The sequence below is a fragment of the Blennius ocellaris genome, assembly GCF_963422515.1.
Source record: "Blennius ocellaris genome assembly, chromosome: 13".
Taxonomy (NCBI): domain Eukaryota; kingdom Metazoa; phylum Chordata; class Actinopteri; order Blenniiformes; family Blenniidae; genus Blennius; species Blennius ocellaris.
In genome coordinates this window covers 16550397-16556560 of record NC_137662.1, presented here as the reverse complement: position 1 = coordinate 16556560, position 6164 = coordinate 16550397, and positions in this window count along the sequence as shown.

The following is a 6164-nucleotide window of genomic DNA, read 5'->3' as shown; positions in this document are numbered from 1 at the left end:
ATGACCTGTTGGTGTGTCTTTCTCAGGTGACCTGTCCAGGATGGACCCTGCCTTTTCCAGCCCCCTGTGGGGTTGAGGAATATATGGATTGATTGAACCAAACGACCTGTCTGATCGGATTTGCTGCCATCTGCTGGAGAGAAAGTAAATTACCTCCACAGGTTTTAATATTTTCTGGTATAGTGCAAGAAGGTTATAGGTTATGTTTACCTGATATACAGCTAAACTAAGACTATATCCAAACAAAGTTCACCTTTTTCTTTAGTTTTATCTGAGAGGGTTTTGTTAATTGTGCGTTAGGATTTTTCCTTGATGCCAGGAGACACAAAATGCTTAAAATCCCACAATGTATTTACCTGTAGATCATTTTCCTGAGCTGGGTTGATGCCCTGTCCAGCTCATGTGCTGCCCCCACCAATTTACAGCCAAGAGTGACCCCCATGAGCTCTGTAGAAGAAGGAGGAATGAATCGGTAGCAATCTTTAGAATCCAAATTGAGTACAGTATGTTCATTGTTGGTAGTATTCAATAATGTAAAGGTAATCTTGAAGAGGGGTCTGAAACCCGCGTAGGTTTTTTTTGACAGGAAACTGGGAAATCTGTGATATAGTCAGTTTGTCTACTGCATAATTGGCATTTTAATGTGATGGTGTATTTCTGTTTTGAAACAGACGTGTCCTTCAACAGCACTTTAGAGTCAAACCTTATACCATTTTATATATATATCTCATATTCACAATTAAAATGTAAAAAAAAAAGCTTGAAACCTTTCAGTTTTCAGTTCATATTCCATACATGTGGAAATAAGTAGACCATGATAGTCTTACTTCTTGAGATTTACCTGTATATCATACTGGTTGTGACCACATATATCACTACTGCACCACATCTTCAGGCACCACCAATGTTGCCATGGCAACCACCCATAGTGGACACCCCCCCCGCCCCCTCCTCCCCCCTGGAAAGTTATTCTCCGGTTTGAACTCTATGGGGTTAATGTGGCTAGATGTTTGAGACGTAATCCCACCGCTTCACAATTCCCCCAAACTGAATAAAAATGAGAAGTCGTGATTTAAAAAAAAAAAAAAAAAAAAAACTTCAACACGTCCCAATGAACATGACTCAGTGCATCTATAATTGATGCATACATTTATAATGGATTAAAAGTTCTGTATAAATGAGTGAATGTGATATATGATATGACAGATAGCTGCTCTTGTTTCTTTTCATATCTGCAGCTCTCATTGATCAGTGCAGTGTTCCTGCATGAGCCCATTGTGTTTCTATGAGCGCTGTGAAGACCTGCAGGGTCTCTGCACACAGATAGAGGTCGGCTCTGTTTACCGCCTGCTGCAGTATAATAAGTAAAGTCCCTCAAGGCACCTTATTTCATTGAGTTTGTGCATCTCGGGGTGTAGAGGGAGAGTGACGGTGCTATTTTTCTCTCTCAGACAACCTTCATTAGAAGTTGGGCTCCTGTGTACATAACTTTTACACTTACTGGCCCGGGAGAATTTCTTCTCTGTGACTTTATCTGGAAGTGGAAAAAAAAAAAAAATTCTCTACTGGTCCAAATATGCAATGCAGGGAGGCAAAATGATGAGCCACAGGTGCAATTATGTCTGCATGCCTGAATGGGAGTAATGCAAGTCTTTCACGCGCAATGAAAATGGCTCCTATGAAGAAAAATACAGTGAGTAAGATAACGGTTTACCGTTGAGGTAGTCTGTTTTTAGAATAGTTCATACTTTGTTTGCTATTGTGGAGAAGTAAAAAAAATATATATCAGAAAGTAAAGTGTTAAACTTCACAAAAAGACCTAGAAATGTTACTTTTTCATTGACAGTGCAGAAAGAAAGATAAAAGAAAGCTACAGCGGTTATCTTCACGAAGTCGGCATTTTACAAATGAATGTGACACATGAAGGGTGTTTAGTTTTATATTACAGAGAGGGAATTGTTTCTTCCAGTGAGAAAGACACTTTGTTTGGCATGAGATCCTGTGGGAAGAAAGTACAGTGAACAAGTTGAAGGTCAATGATGTGCTCTGGGTTTAAATCTCTAAACCTGACCTCAAATTAAATAAAGAAACCCCCTCTGAAAAAAACATCAAAGTTCTGTGTGACACTTTTCATCAATATTCCAGTAATGAGATAGGAGACTTCTTCATCTATTTGATCACATCATGGTTACTCTTCCTCTGTATGGCAGGTCACCTGATGTCTGCTGGACTGTTTGAACCTGATGACGACCTCGGTTTCCTTGGCAGTTGAAGCAGATTATAATCTCTGCAACCTGGAGCAGCCGTGGCTCCAATAGCACACAGAAGCTCAGAACCTCAACATGCACCGGCTCTTATGAGGCTGCCTTTTTCCATGTCAATGCCACAAGCGCTGTCCACACTCATCCATCACTCTGGCCCCAAGCTCGACAGAGAACCTGCTAATGAGCCGGAAATTACCATCATGTATGTGGGATCAAAGGCAAATGTAAAACATGGAGGGCTGTGGCTTTTCAGCATCAGAAGCAAATGTTTCAGGCATATTGTCCGCCCAACCATTTTCTATCACCTCATCCTACTTAAGGTTGTGGGAGGCAGGTAGTCACAGCTTACAATTTTGGGGGAAAAAAAAAAAAAAGCAGGAAGCACCCGAACAGTCACACACACCCACACACACTCAAGTCACTCACTGGCTAATGTATAGTCACCACTATAACCTGAAAAACATTTTTTTCATTTTGTTGCGCTAGGTTTGTCCAGGGATTTTGGGGGAAAATGACAACTTGTACATTTGCAATAATATCTATTTCTATACTACTTGCATTGACTCTGAGCTTCACTGTACGTAAGCAAACAGTAAATTTAATTGAGACAATTAATGAATCCGTGAGCGATCTGGGTAGGATATGCACCTACCTCACAGAAATAATATTGCTGGTTCAATTCTTCATTTGGAGGCCTTTCTGTGTGGAGCGTGCATGTTTTCCCTGTGAGTGGGGTTTGTATAATTGTCCAGCTCTGTGTATTTGTGCTGACTTGTCCAGAATGTATGCAGTCTTAAATTGAATTAAGTGGTATCGATGGTAACATTTCTCCTGTTTACGGGGTTTCACACAAATGCAATTCTATTTTTCGTACGAGATTGTTAAAAAAAATGTTTAAATTAAATCTAATTAAATCAAGTTTCCTATTTCACGAAGGTTGCGCCAGATGTAATACCTCGTGTAACCGCTAGATGTCAGTGCATCACCGCCCTGCCGCGTTGTAAAAAAGACAGGTTGCTTTATGTGGTTCCACCTTTTCCACTTTGCGTCTTTACCGCAACTCCCCTGCGCTTGCTGCCGGTCTTCGCCATATAATACCCTCATTAATAAAAAAAGAAATAAAATAAAATAATAAAAAAATCACAGAAAAAGTAGGACAGTGATTACCTCCTCAGCTGGACGTTGGAGACGCCAACCGGAGGAGGAAAGAAAAGTGTGCGTCGTGGGAGGGCGGGCCGCCGCCACCTGTGACGGCGAATAGACAAGTGGAGCTCCGACTCGCTGTTTCTGCTCCGTCTTTTAGTGGCTGTTTTCATATTTCACAGAGACCACAGGCGGTTAAAGTCCAGCCGGATTACCTGGAGCTGAAGGAGACGTGTTTGTCCGGGGTTTTCTTCTTCTTCTTCTCACCCTTCGAGGATTTTTTTTTTTTTAAACACCAATTCAGGTAAGACACTGAATATTACTGACCGCAGCGGAGATACATGGAAAACAATATCCTCAGTTACTGGGATATTTCCCCCCTCTATTTCTCTAGTGGCCCTATAGAGGTACTGTGTCAGTATTCGTCCGATTCCTTTATAAATGACATTTGTCTATTTTCTTATAATAATACATTTTAGAATAAACACATGATCACCACGTTTCATTGAGAAATATTTACCTGTGACTTGTTTACCTGCTCAGTCCAGGCAGGTGTAAAATCACAGCTGGGTCATTTCTGGATAATTTCATTTCTCCTTTTTCTTTGCCTGTGTGTTTACTGCATTACTGCGTTATCCGGCTGCATTGGTGGACTTTCAGTCCGTCCAGGCTTCATTAACATACAGTTGGAGGGAACCTCTGATGTAAACGCTCGATCGTTTTTGAAGATGGTTATCCAAACGTGTCCATTGATGGGGACTTGATTTCATCATGAGGCCCATAGAGAAACTCTTTTAAACCCAGTGAACCCGCTTGTCTGCTTATCTGTGGAGACGTTTAAGTGGAAGGGAACACTTTTGAAACATGCAATTCTGTGGCCATCACAGTGGATTATTGTCATTATCGCTACTTGTGTCATTCAGACTTTCAAAGGGTGTCTTTTTTTTTTTTAATCTCTCATTATTCAGATATTGGTTTTGGTCGTTCATGATCATTGCTTTCATAATGACTTCATCAGGGTTTTTTTTCTCGCCCCCCAAAAGATTAAAAAAAAAACCGTGATAAACCTTCCTGAAAATGTTAGAATAAAATCTTGTCACATCTGTTAGTCTTCTCACTACATGCACTCTGCAGACCTTGCAGGAATAGGATTGTTCTACATTATTTATCCACCAAAGATCGTTGTCTTGCTTCTTTTTATTTTAATTTTACAGCTGTTCTGCTTGTCTATCTGTCCATCATTGATTATTTCCAGCTTTTGCAACAGTAGTTGTCATTCTTGCTGAGCTCTACAGTTACAAGTCCCTTTAAAACAGTTCAACAATTCATGTTGCAGACCAACAATCACAACAGGTTATCCATGTTCATCCACTTCAGCTGATCCCTTCAGGGACGGGGTTGCCTGTCACCCACTCACATTCACGCCCATGGGAAATTCTGCGTCACCAACTGGCCTCAAATGCATCATAATGAAGCAAAAGCAACTAAAAATATTCCAACCTGACTTGTCAGATGTGCTCAGATTTTACTTTTAAAAGGGGAAATGTTTGGGAACAGCTCAGATTTAGATGATTCTCTAAAATGACAGAATTGGGTGGAAAAATAACAATAAAGCTGAAGAATTATTAGGGTCATTGGACAAACGTTCCACATGGCTGTTTTTCGGTCTGGGCGCTGCAGTTGGCTTGCAGATGAAATATCCACGTTGGCGCTCTTCAAGAACTGACTTGAGCTTTAAACTCGTCTCAGGTTTGCGTGTCCTGAGGTCTTCTGAGGCAAATACAGGACTTTGACTTATAGACGCAGTGAACGAAATTGACTCGACTTGGGGAGTTTGCCCACCAAATCTTTTCAGGACTCGTCTTACATTGACAGTAAGCCTCGTGACTTCCTCAAGGAGATTTGTGACCGATATGGAGAGGCTCTGGAAAAGTTAAAAAACAACAACAAATGATAGACTTTAGACTCTAATCTGATGTAGTATTTTAAACGGCGCCTGACCTATGACCACGGATTGCAGCAATTTGTGAAAGCTGCAAAATGGCATTTCTTTAAACACACTAATCATCACAGCTTCGTGTGATTCCTGGTATTGTCTGTGAAACTAAAGTGTGATTTTGTTGTGGGTTGTTGTTTTTTTTTCTCCCCACAAAGAGCCCGGGTGTTTCATTCACAAAATGACTGTACAAAGTATGAAGCCATGGTCCTGTTGACAAACGGTACAGTTGATTCGGCTTCCTTTTGTTTGTCTATCAGTTTGCTCGTCAAGCTGAAGCCAGGCTCAATAGCTTTGGCTGGAATCTTTTCTACCATTTGTTCCACACATAAGACACGTATTCAAGTTTAAAACAGAGTTTTGAGTCCTTTGGGATAAGTGTTGTCTGTTCATGGAGCTGTCACCGCCGTGCTCCAGTGTCCTCTATTCAGGCAGGTTTATAGACACTTTATAATTGCCTGATAAAAATCTATTTCCCTGAATGAATATCATGGGATAGAGAGGCGGCAGAGAGATCAGGAGGAAGGAAGATTAGAGAGGTTAGCTTGTGAGTGGAAGAGTCGCTGTGATTTCCTCAGGGCCCGCCTCGTTTTATCTTCAACATCTCTCTTTTTAGATTTTCTCAAAGTTTTGACTGGTGTGCTCAGTGGCTAATTAACAATTGAACGCTTTCGTTGGGGGGGTGGGTGGGTGCGGGCCACTCAGAGGAAGATGGGGAATAATTGACTTTAGATGACAGAGAATTCAGACTGTTACAATCA